Genomic DNA, 13,238 nt, shown 5'->3' with positions numbered 1-13,238 from the left:
GGCAAAACCCATCACAATCTGGTAAAGTAATTATCCTCTAATTCAAAATAAAATTAAAAAAAGAAAAAACAACATAAGAAATCCAAAATTCCAATAAACATATGAAACTATTATATATAAATTTTATATTAGTTATAAAATAGTTATATATAATTTTATATTAATTATAAATAATTATATTATATATAACTTTTATATTAGTTATAAATAATAGTTATATTATATATAACTATTTAAAGTTATAAATTAAAACAACTAAGATATAATGTTTTCTACCTACTGGATTAGTAAAATGTGTCTATTACCATGTAGCTTAAATCAGCAAAATAGGAAACAACCTACATTTTTTTTTACAGTAGGGCACTGGTTAAATAAACTCTAGTATATTCACACTTTTACAGATGGTTGTCATATTTTTGGCTACCCAGTATCCAAACACACACTCTAGGTTAAGGAAATCCCCTGCTGTGAGAGAGTCTTGGTGATAGGCAGTAGGACTGGGCCCTGACTACTGAAGCCAAAGTTTGGAGGAGGAGATATTCCTTTTCCCTTCATCCTTGAAGCTGAGACGCTGCTAAATAAGTCTAGATCTGACTGGGCAGATGCTTCTGCCCAGGGATTTGAATTCTGAGAAAGTGACACAAATACACAGTGATAATTTAAAAGAATTTGCAGCAGCTGCAGCAACACAGTCAAGATGCTAGCAGTGGTGGTGGCAGAAGTCCTGAGAAAGCTAGTGCCAAGGCAGACGACTACCAGACTGTCATGGGGACTGTGACCTTGGCTGTTTTAGCCTCCCTGGGCTTCTGCCCATTTTTCCAAGCCTGGCTGATCATCTTTCCTGTTGACTCTATAAACAGTCTTAATAGCCTACCAATTAATTCCTTGTCTGGTTAAGTGAGTCAAGCTGTTTCATGTCGCTTGCCAGCAAAAACTCATCATAATACATGTACAATAAATACCATGTGGCCATTAAAAACAATGATGTAGATCTCCATTTACTGATGGGAAAATACAGAATACATTAAGTAAGAAAAAGCAAATTTTCACTCTGCAAAAAGTTCTCTTAACCAACCATCAGTGGATTAACTGATAGTCTCCATTCTATCACTAAAATATTCAGATGCCCACAGCAAGCTTAAGTACACTCCTTGTCCCATCAGCAGTGTTGACATGCTTAGTTTCAACTGTATTGTTCCCAAGCCTGTGTATGCCCACTGACCTTTCTTTAATGTGACTTAATTAAATATTATGTAAACTGATGAAATGTGAGTATAAAAGTCAGTTATTATTTCTATGAAAACAAAGGTGAATGCTTTAGAAACATTCAATAAAGGTGAACAGTAACTGCCAAAATAGCTGTACATGAAGCAACTTTAATAGAATGGGGGGTGGAGATCACAAAAATCTAAAAATTTTGTTCTCTACTTTCATGAAAGCAAACTAGAAACTGGAAATTTGGAAACCTGGAATGAAACAATATGGATATGGCTATACTAGAAAGAAGAGGAGGATTTCAAAAGACCCATATACAAACAAAAAGCCTTGAGCCTACATATAAATATTGGGGGATGAATGACTATATGTTCCAGGTTTTTACAAAATGAACAGGCTACATATACATAGTTACTACGGTTCCTTTCTTCAACTGACAAACCACTGGATGGTTTAGGAGTTTCTATCATTATTTCCAACTTCTGTGAGGAAGTCTCTAGGATATACCATAGAACAAAGAGGAAAAAATATCTGATTCCATTTTGTTTTAAAGGGCCCTAATAGTTTTCATTTTCAGCCTTGACTAAAAATTTTATAAATAGTTAAATAACAAGGTAGGTTTCAGAGAGTATATCCCTAACAAGGACATCACTGAAATTGAGACTTTAAAGAATTTTCTTCCCATTATGAATGTCCTGTTTGTCCTCTAAAGGCATGAAATGTTACAACTGTCTATTACAATAGCTATGTCCAATACATTATGCTATTTTTTGTTTCCATTCAGAATCCTCAATGGAAGCCAGAGATGATTTTCCTCACATAGTTTTATATGGCATTTCTTTTTCCTCTAGAAGTATTTATGGGCTTAGAAAAATTACTATTTCCTGATAAAGGCAGATACTTCGTAAAAGTTTGTGTGTGTGTGTGTGTGTGGTAAAATATACATAAATTGATCATTTTAACTACATTTTAAATTATAGTTGATTTATAATATATTAGTTTCAGGTAATACAGTAATTTGATATTTTCATAGAATATATTCCATAAAAATATCATAAAATATTATGTTCCCTGTGCTATACATTACATCTTCGTAACTTATTTACTTTATAGCTAGTAGTCTGTGCCTCTGTGGAGAAAAGGGGGCCTTCATACACTGCTGGTGGGCATGTAACTTGGTACAACCACTATAGAAAGCAATATAAAAGTTCCTTAAAATATAGAACTACCATGTGATCCAGCAGTGCTGCTTCAAGGTATTTATCCAAAGAAAATGAAAACACCCTTCAGCTCTTTTGCCCCTCCTCCCACACTTCTCCCTCTGGTAGACACTAGTTTGTTCCCTGTATCTATGTTATTTGTTTCTGTTCTATTTGTTTCTGTATTTTGTTTTTTGGATTCCAAATAACGTTAAAATATACAATATCTGTCTTTCTCTCTGAGTCATTTCACTAAGCATAATATACTCCAGGTCCATCCATGTTGTCACAAATGGCAAAATTTCATTTTTCAATGGCTGAGAAATATTCCATTGTGTGTGTGTGTATGTGTGTGTATATATGTATATATATACATATGTATATATATATACACATATATATACACACACACACATATATATATATACACACACACATATATACAACGACAACTTCAGTATCCATTCATCTGCTGATGGCCACTTAGGTTGCTTCAATATCTTTGCTAACTGCAAATAAAGCTACAAACAACATTGAGGTGCACATATATATATATATATATATATATTATTATTGGTGTTTTCATTTTCTTTGGATAAATACCTTGAAGCAGCACTGATGGATCACATGGTAGTTCTATATTTTAAGGAACTTTTATATTGCTTTCTATAGTGGTTGTACCAAGTTACATGCCTACCAGCAGTATATGAAGGCCCCCTTTTCTCCACATCCTCGCCAAAATTTATTTCTTGTCTTTTTGATAATAGCCATTATGACAGGTATGAGGTGATATTTCATTGTGGTTTTGATTTCTGTGATGGTTAGTGATATTCAGCATCTTTTCATACATCTGCTGGCCATCTGTATGTGTTCTTTGGGAAGAAACGCCTATTCAGGTCCTCTGCCCATTTTTTAATCAAACTTTTTTTTAATATTGAGTTGTATGATTTCCTTATATATTTTGGATTTAACTCATCAGACATATTGTTTGCAAATTTCTTCTTCCATTCAAGGTTGTTTCTTCATTTTGTTGATGGTTTCCTTTGCTGTGCAAAAGTTTTTAAGTCTGATTAACTCTCATGTTTAAATGCTTGCTTTTGTTTCTCTTGTCTGAGAAGACAAATGCAAAAACTATTCATAAGATCAATGTCAAAGACGATGGTGCCTATGTTTTCTTTTAGGAGTTCTATGGTTTCAGATGACTCCACCCTTAAGGCAAAAAGCAAAGAGGAATTACAGAACCTCTTGATGAAGCTGAAAAGGACAGTGAAAAAGCTCATAAGATCAATGTCAAAGACGATGGTGCCTATGTTTTCTTTTAGGAGTTCTATGGTTTCAGGTGACTCCACCCTTAAGGCAAAAAGCAAAGAGGAATTACAGAACCTCTTGATGAAGCTGAAAAGGACAGTGAAAAAGCTGGCTTAAAACTCAACACTGAGAAAACGAAGATCATGGCATCTAGTCCCATCACTTCATGGCAAATAAATGGGGAATAAATGGCAACAGTAACAGACTTTCCTTTCTTGGATTCCAAAGTCACTGTGAATGATGACTACAGCCATGAGATTAAAAGACGCTTGCTCCTTGGAAAAGCAATGACAAACTAGACACAATATTAAAATAGATATTACTTTGCCTACAAAGGTCCATATAGTCAAAGTGAAAGTTGCTCAGTCATGTCCAATACTTTGCAAGCCCATGGACTATACAGTCCATGGAATTCTCTAGGCCAGAATATTGGAGTGGGTAGCTGCATAGTCAATGCTATGGTTTTTCCAGTAGTCATGTACAGATGTGAAAGCTGGATAATAGAAAAGGCTGAGCACTTAAGAATTGATGCCTTTCAACTGTGGTGCTGGAGAAGATTTTTGAGAGTCCCTTGGACAGCAAGGAGATCAAACCAGTCAATCCTAAAGGAAATCAACCCTGAATGTTCATTGGAAGGACTGATTGCTGAAGCTGAAGCTCTAGTACTTTGGCCACCTGATGCAAAGAGCCAACTCACTGGAAAAGACCCTGATGCTAGAAAAGATTGAAGGCCAAGGAGAAGGGGAAGACAGATGGTTGGATGGCATCACCGACTCATTAGATATGAGTTTGAGCAAACTCCAGGAGACAGTGAAGGACAAGGACACCTGGCATGCTGCAGTCCATGGCACTGCAAACAGTTGGACATGACTGGGCGACTGAACAATAACAATGGCTTCACATCTTACATTTAGGTCTTTAATCCATTTGGGGCTTATTTTTGAATATGATGTGAGGAAATGTTCAAGTTTCATTCTTTTTATGCAGCTGTCAGACTTTCCCAATACCACTTACTGAAGACACTATTTTTCCCCATTGTATATTCTTGCCTCCTATGTCATAGATTAACTCAACAACATTTCAGAAAATTCTGAAACAGATGGGAATACCAGACTACCTGATCTGCCTCTTGAGAAATTTGTATGCAGGTCAGGAAGCAATAGTTAGAACCGGACATGGAACAACAGACTGGTTCCAAATAGGAAAAGGAGTACATCAAGGCTGTATATTGTCACTCTGCTCATTTTACTCATATGCAGACTACAGCATGAGAAATGCTGGACTGGAAGAAGCACAAGCTGGAATCAAGATTGCCGGGAGAAATATCAATAACCTCAGATATGCAGATGACACCACCCTTATGGCAGGAAGTGAAGAGGAACTAAAAAGCCTCTTGATGAAAGAGGAGAGTGAAAAAGTTGGCTTAAAGCTCAACATTCAGAAAACGAAGATCATGGCATCTGGTCCCATCACTTCATGGGAAATAGATGGGGAAACAGTGGAAACAGTGTTAGACTTTTTTGGGGCTCCAAAATCACTGCAGATGGTGACTGCAGCCATGAAATTAAAAGACGCTTACTCCTTTGAAGGAAAGTTTTGACCAACCTAGACAGCATATTCAAAAGCAGAGACGTTACTTTGCCAACAAAGGTCCGTCTAGTCAAGGCTTTGGTTTTTCCTGTGGTCATGTATGGATGTGAGAGTTGGACTGTGAAGAAAGCTGAGCGCTGAAGAATTGATGCTTTTGAACTGTGGTATTGGAGAAGACTCTTGAGAGTCCCTTGGACTGCAAGGAGATCCAACCAGTCCATTCTAAAGGAGATCAGTCCTGGGTGTTCTTTGGAAGGACTGATGCTGAAGCTGAAACTCCAGTACTTTGGCCACCTCATGTGAAGAGTTGACTCATTGGAAAAGACTCTGATGCTGGGAGGGATTGGGGGCAGGAGGAGAAGGGGATGACAGAGGATGAGATGGCTGGATGGCATCACCGACTCGATGGACGTGAGTTTGAGTGAACTCTGGGAGTTGTGATGGACAGGGGGGCCTGGTGTGCTGCGGTACATGGGGTTGCAAAGAGTCGGACATGACTGAGTGACTGAACTGAACTGATTGTTTCCCCATCTATTTCCCATGAAGTGATGGGACCAGATTCCAATGAAAAACTTTCATGCATCAAAGGACACTGTCAAGAGAGTGAAAAGACAACACTTACAATGGAAGAAAATATTTACAGAGTGGTTATCTGATAAGAGATTGTATTTTTAGAATATATAAACAAATGGTACAACTCAACAACAAAAAATCAGTTGAAAAATGGGCAAAGGACCTGAATAAACATTTCTCCAAAAAAGATAAATGGCAAAACAATACATGAAAAGATTTCAACATTTCAGCCATTAGGGAAATGTAAATCAAAACCTCAAGGAGATACCACATCATACCTACTGAGGATGACTATAATTAAAACAAAAAGCATTGGTGAAGATGTGGAGAAATTGGGATGCTTGTGCTTTGCTGGTAGGAATGCAAAATGGTGTACTTTAGCTGCTATATAGTGCAGGGAGCTCAGCTCTGTGCTCTGTGATGACCTAGAGGAATGGGATGAGGTTGAGGTGGGAGAGAGGCTCAAGAGAGGAGGGATATATGTATACATATTGCTGACTCACATTGTTGTACAGCAGAAACTAACACAATATTGTAAAGCAATTATGTGTGTGTGTTAAGTCGCTCAGTCGTGTCCAACTCTTTGCAATCCCATGGACTGTAGCCAGCCAGGCTCTTCTGTCCATGAAATTCTCCAGGCAAGAATATTGGAGTGGCTTGCCATGCCCTTCTTCAATGGATCTTCCTGGCCCAGAGATGGAACCTGGGTCTCCTGCATTGCAGGTAGATTCTTTACCGTTTGAGCTACCTGAGAAGCCCAAAGCAATTATACTCCAATTAAAAATAACACAAATAATACAAAAAATAAAATGTATAATAAACTTGTATAATTTATAATGTATATAATAATGTGCATAATGTATAATAAACCATTCTAATAAATGAATAAAATAAAATTAAATAAATAAATTATATATAATGTATAATAAACCATTCTAATAAATAAATTAAATTAAATTAAATAAGATACTGCACTCGCTGTGGAAAAGTTTAGCAGCAGTTCCTCAAAGAGTTAAACATAGAATTACCATATGATTCAGAAATTCTGCTTCTAGGTCTATATCCAGAAGAACTGAAAGCAAGGACTCACAACAGATAATTGTATACCCAAGTATTCTTTTTAATGTTTAGCAATATAACAGGTGAAAATATTTCATTCTTTACATGTTTCTTAGATTATTAATGAGGTTGGTTATCTTTTTATACATATATTAATCACTCACTTTTCTTCTCTTGTGTACTGATTATTTGACCATTTTTCTGTGTTTGTGTGTGGGTGGGAAGATATTCTAAATGAAAAACAAGAACTTTGAAAGTTCTTGATACATGCTGACAAATTTTAATAGCTAACATTTATGCTTTTATAATAAATCTGATTCACTCAGCATTTACTGAATTTTTACTCTACACAGGCATTAGAGGATATGGGAAGAAACAACCTGTGTCTTCAGGGATTTATAAATCAGAACTATTTTCCTATTAATACATACAAGTATAAGTTTGATTACCTCATCTTTTTGACAAATATGTTCATGATTGAAATGCAAAATCTACTATAAAAAAGTTTTAACATATATGAACATATGGGATGACCTTAGAGGTTAGAACTACTCATCAACATATCTTGAAGTTACAAGATTATAACTCATCAAACAGACAAGAAATAATAAATCTTGGCAAGGACATAGAAAAGAGGGGACCTTTATGCATTGCTGGTAAGATGTAAACTGGTAAAGCCACTATGGAAAATAATAGGAAGTTTCTCAAAAAATTAAAAACAGAATTACCATAGGATCTAGCAATTCCACTCTGGGTATATATCCACAGGAAATGAAATCACTGTGTCAAAGAGAGATCTGGACTTCCATGTTCACTGCAGCATTATTTATAATAGCCAAGTCACAGAAACAACCTAAGTGTCTATCAATAGATAAATAAAATGTGATATATATATATATATATATATATATATATATATACACACATACACATACATATGATGGAATACTATTCCACCATTAAAAAGAAGGAAATCCTGTCATTTGGGACAACATGAATGGAACTTGGTTGCATTATGCTAAGTGAAATAAGTCAGAGAGAGAAAAATAAATACTGTATGTGGAATCTTAAAAAAAAAAAAAAACTTAGAAAAAGACCAGAGCTGTGGTTACCAGAGGCAGGGAGTAAAGGGTAAGAAAATTGAATGAAGGTGGTCAAAAGGTACAAATTTACAGTTATAAGATAAATAAGTACTAGGGATGTAGTGTACAAATGATGATTATAGTTAACACTGCTGTATGATATATTTGAAAGTTGCTAAGAGAGTAAATCCTGAAAGCTCTCATCACAAGGAAAAAAATGTTTTTGTTTTTTCTAGTATCTATATGAGGTGATGGATATTATTAAACTTATTGTGATAATTATTTTGCAATACATGTAAGTCAAGTCCTTATGCTGTCCTCCTTATACTTATACAATGCTGTAAGTGTATTATACCTCAATACACCTTTAAGAAAAAAAAACTGCTAACTTCAGTCCACCTTATTATATCTATAAATTTATTTTAAATCACACCTCTTGATGGACAGTAAAAGTCAGAATTAAATCTATATCTGTCCTGGGCTTCCTTGGTGGTACAGTAGTTAAGAATCCACCTGCCAATGCAGGGGACATGGGTTCGATCTCTGGTCCAAGAAGATCCCTTATGCCCATGTACCACAACTACTGAGCCCACATGCCACAACTACTAAAGCCCACACACCCTGGAGCCCGTGCTCCACAAAGAGCCACTGCAACCAGAAGCCCATTCACCACAATTAGGGAACGCCCCCATGCAGCAACAAAGACCTAGCACAGCCAAAAATCAATAAACGAATCTTCCAAAAAATCTGTATCTGTCCTTTTTATATATATATATATATATATATATATAATTTGTAGCCTTAGAAATATAACAATATAGAATCACAGAAGTCTTAACAAAGGTCAGCAAATAAAATCCCTCAGGTGAAGGCAGTGTTATAATATATATTATATAATTATATAATATATTATATATTATATATATATATAAAATCACAGTTATATATATAATCACTGAAGAGAGAAGAATCTGTCCAATTTTTGAAGTTTCAATGAAGACCACAAATCCCAGTGACTCACAATTTATCATTTCAGTGTCAACCTACAGAGATTATATGGCAAATTACACTTCTACTGTCTTTTGGCTCTGTGATTTTGTTGTGTAATTCTGGTCAATTTAGTGCATATACCTACAGGGACTTTGGCCTATAAGCATAAAGTAAATAAACAGGTCTCATAGCAGGTTGATGTTAAATAGAAGTGAACTAATCAGTCATCAGGTTAAAAAAGATCTATAAAGTAAAAAAAATTAGCCCACCATCAGGAATGACATAACTATCCACAAAGCTAAGTCACCCTCACTGACAGACTTTAGCAGTGGCCTATTCAGGGAGATAATAGGTGAGAGGGCAGCCTATGAAAGAGACAAGCCATCAGCCCAACACATTCTGAAATCTATCAGTTGGGATTTCTATATATGCACCTGAACAGATGACCAATTCATACAAAATTCACACATTCACTACTTCTTTCCCACCATATGCAAGAAATGAGAGGATAAAGATTGCATGATTTCTTCTAACACCTACATTTTTTCTTACTGAGCGATTATAGTGTATGCTTACAATCCTTTATTTAACATATAATGTAATTATTAAGGGCTTCCCTTGTGGCTCAGCTGGTAAAGAATCTGCCTGCTATGCAGGAGATCTGGGTTCGATCCGTGGCTTGGGAAGATCCCCTGGAGAAAGGAAAGGCTACCCACTCTAGTATTCTGGCCTGGAGAATTCCATGGACTGTGTAGTCTGTGGGGTTGTTATTAAAAGAATAATGTTATAATGGGGTAGTTATTAAACTACTTATTAACTTACTAATGTTATTCAATGAAAAGATGTTTAAACTAGCTAAAAATAAAATTTGGGAAATACAAATTAAATATTAACTAAAACAGTAACATCATATATTTTGCTTATCATGGTGGCAAAAACTTAAAAGACCAGTGTATCTATTCAATATGATCAAGGATGAGAAAAATATTTTACCATCCTGTCAATCAAGTATAAAACACTATGGGGCTTTCCTAGTGGTCGAATGATTAAAACTCCATGCTTCCACTGCAGGGGCCTCAGGTTCCATCCCTGGTCAGGGAACCAAGATCCCGTATGCTGCACAGCACAATCAGAAAAAAAAAAATGTATAAATCACTATTGTCGGGGAGTGTTTAACAGGAGGATTCCTACGTGCTGTTTCTCACAAGTCCTTTGTTTCTTTTCAAGCGGAGCAGCATGCTGCTCCCAGGAACTGAGGTCATTGTGTGAGACAGGCTTGAATCTCCTTTAGTAAACATTCTCTTTACGACAAAACTGCTTAGTCTCGATCCCCTTTCTTGAGATATGGATTGTCTCCTGACCTTGTGACCATTATTAATCCCTTGTTCCCTTGGTAACGGTTGCTGTACATTTGGTTTTCTTATCTTTATCATTATCAAAAGAAATTTCTTGTACCACAGCCTATATATACTCACAGAAAAATCATTAAAGCAACTTTGCTCCATCAGAGTTTGGGTCCCCGTATCTGTCTTTCTTTCTTTCTTCCTTTCTTTCTTTCTCTCTCTCCCTCCCTCCAGCTCTCTCTTTCACTTTCTTATTGTTGACTCCGGACCGCCAGGTCCCGGTCCATTAAAGGACCCCAACAACTATAGCTTTTTTTGGAGGGCAGTTTTGCAATGCCTATCAAGATTGTCACATGTATATAACCCTTAGCCAAGCAATTTTACTTAAAAGACTATAATCTACAAAAATATGTATACATATGTTCAAAGCCATAGGATAAGCACACTTAAAATAGTTAAAACTTGGAGATTCTCTAAACATCAATAAAGAAATAGATTATGATACATTCATACTATAGAAGACTACATAGCAGTTAAAGAGAATAAGCTAAATCTACATATACTGACATGGAACCATATCCATAAATAGAAAAAGGTCTAGAAAGAGACAAACCATTAAAAGTGATTACCCTTTGTGGGGATGACTTTCTGTTGTTTTTTTTTTTTTACTTTATATACTTACAATCTCATTAAAATAAGCATGTATTACTTTAGTATTCAGAAAAAAATAATAAGGAAAAAGCTAAAATTGGCTAAACATACTTTCTTTGCTTGAACTGGATATGTCTATTTTTTTCTAGAGCTTTAGACATCTGCAGATAGCGTTTTCCAAACACAAGAGGAAGCAGGTCACATACAGTTCCTGTTTTTGAAAACAAAAAAAAGTTAAGGGTGACAAAGAAAAAGGAGACTGTATAAAATAAAGGAAGTGAAGGAAAGAATAGTAAAAGATGGTTGATAGAGAAGTGTGGGAAAAGGGATTCTTTTAGTGCTGGGCCTGAAAATGAACAGAATATAATGCTTTAACCTTAAATTAAAAAGAGAAGCAAAAAAGAAAAACTGAGAAATAGGTTTCTTCAGTCACAGAGAATGTAAGCAGCAACAACAATTAATCTCACTACAATTAGTTTTAAAAGACTAGAAAAATCCAACTGTGATCAGGAAATTTTACATACATACAGAAAAAGATCAAACTAGTTACCAAACTGGGTGAGAATCTTTGGAATAGCAAGGAAAACATACAGCATGTCCTAATAATCTGACTTTAGGGATGGATTTGGGACAAAGGAATTTGCAAAATTTCCATAAGCAAATTGAATTGTTTTCTTCAATCCTAGTAATATCAACAATCTATCAAATTAGAAATGAGACACATATAAATTAGTTAAGTACCCTACATACTAACCTTCAAGTTGCAAACTTTCAAAGATATGAATCTCCATTCACATGTCTGATCACATTAGTTTACATGTATGGCATACACTGTCACATGCATGCATCCTCTACAAGTGGCTGTCCTTTTGTGTACAAGCATGAGCTAGAGCAGCAAAAGGATGACTTCACTGAACTCCTTGTCATGTAACATGAGAAGCTTACTAATGAAGACCTGATGAAACCAGAGGCTGAGAGAAAAGATGAAGAGAGACAACAGGAAGAAGAAGTAACTGAAGAAACAAACAGATTCACAATGCAGGAAATGGCAAGATTTTCTCCGAGGACGCATTGTTAGTTTCTGAGGCACAGGACCCAAAGGCTGCAGCAGCCATTCAGAATGCAAATCCAGTGCAACAATGTCATCTATGACGAGATATAAAGAGCTACTACCCGGACATTACTGGATCGTCTTTTCAAGAGGGTAGACAGAATTGAATCCAGCAAGGAACCAGAAACTGTGCCATCTGCATTAGGCGTGAGTGAAGTTGTAGCTTACACTTCGTCTCCTATTGTTGACAGTCCTTCAGCTCTACCATCTCCCACCTCCTCTCCTTCCTCCAGGAAGTAACTCTTCTTACTTGTTCACTCGATGCCAGCACCTGTATACCAGGTGTTGTATTGTGCATACACTTATAAATTAGTCGTGTCTTTAGTCGTGTCTGACTCTGTGAGACCCCATGGACTGCAGCCCGCCAGGCTCCTCTATCCGTGGGATTCTCCAGGCAAGAACACTGGAGTGGACTGCCATGCCCTCCTCCAGGGGATCTTCCCAACCCAGGGATCAAACCCACGTCTCTTACGTCTCCTGCACTGGGAGACAGGTTCTTTACCACTGGCTCCACCTGGAAAGCCCTGTCGTACTGTACTACTCTATTTTTCAAGGTACTTATTGTAAAATTTTAAATGTTTTATTATTGTTTTATGTATTATTTCTGTGAAAAGTACTATAAACCTACTACAGTACAGTACTTTATAGCCAAGTGCATTAGTTGGGTACCTAGGCTAAATCCATCAGACTTAATTTTTTTTTTTTTTTTTGCTTTGTAATCAGTATATTAAAGAGACATTCATACATTTCAAGAATTGCTTAAATTCTGATACCAGATTTAAGCTTGTGAACATATGACTTTAAACATACAATTAAAGCTATTCATCATAATCTGCTATACTACCAACATTAAATTACAGTTACTCTGGAGCATAAGTTAAATGGTTTAAAGTAAGCCTATAACATACCTACAAAAACACCTTCCTATCTCATACATGCAAATTACTTCTCCATGTAAAGGTCTCATCACTCTAACCTCTAAGTTTCCCTGCTCCAGAAGTCACTACTCTAAGGCTTACTGTGGTCCAAAGGTGGGGGGGCGGGGGGCAAAAAAAGTAACCAGGACCAATAGCTATATTAATAAAAGATGGCACAGCAAAAGAAGGGAATGCAATTC

General features: G+C 36.1%; 1 protein-coding gene across 1 annotated transcript in view; it reads right to left on the bottom strand.

Annotated features, from left to right (window-relative positions):
* ATP7A (ATPase copper transporting alpha) overlaps window positions 1-13,238 on the bottom strand; it is a 130,870-nt gene that overhangs the window by 95,235 nt on the left and 22,397 nt on the right. The gene's annotated exons all lie outside the window — the stretch shown is intronic.

The sequence above is a fragment of the Bos indicus x Bos taurus genome, chromosome X, assembly GCF_003369695.1.
Source record: "Bos indicus x Bos taurus breed Angus x Brahman F1 hybrid chromosome X, Bos_hybrid_MaternalHap_v2.0, whole genome shotgun sequence".
Lineage (NCBI taxonomy): Eukaryota > Metazoa > Chordata > Mammalia > Artiodactyla > Bovidae > Bos > Bos indicus x Bos taurus.
This window is presented reverse-complemented; position numbering and strand designations above follow the sequence as displayed.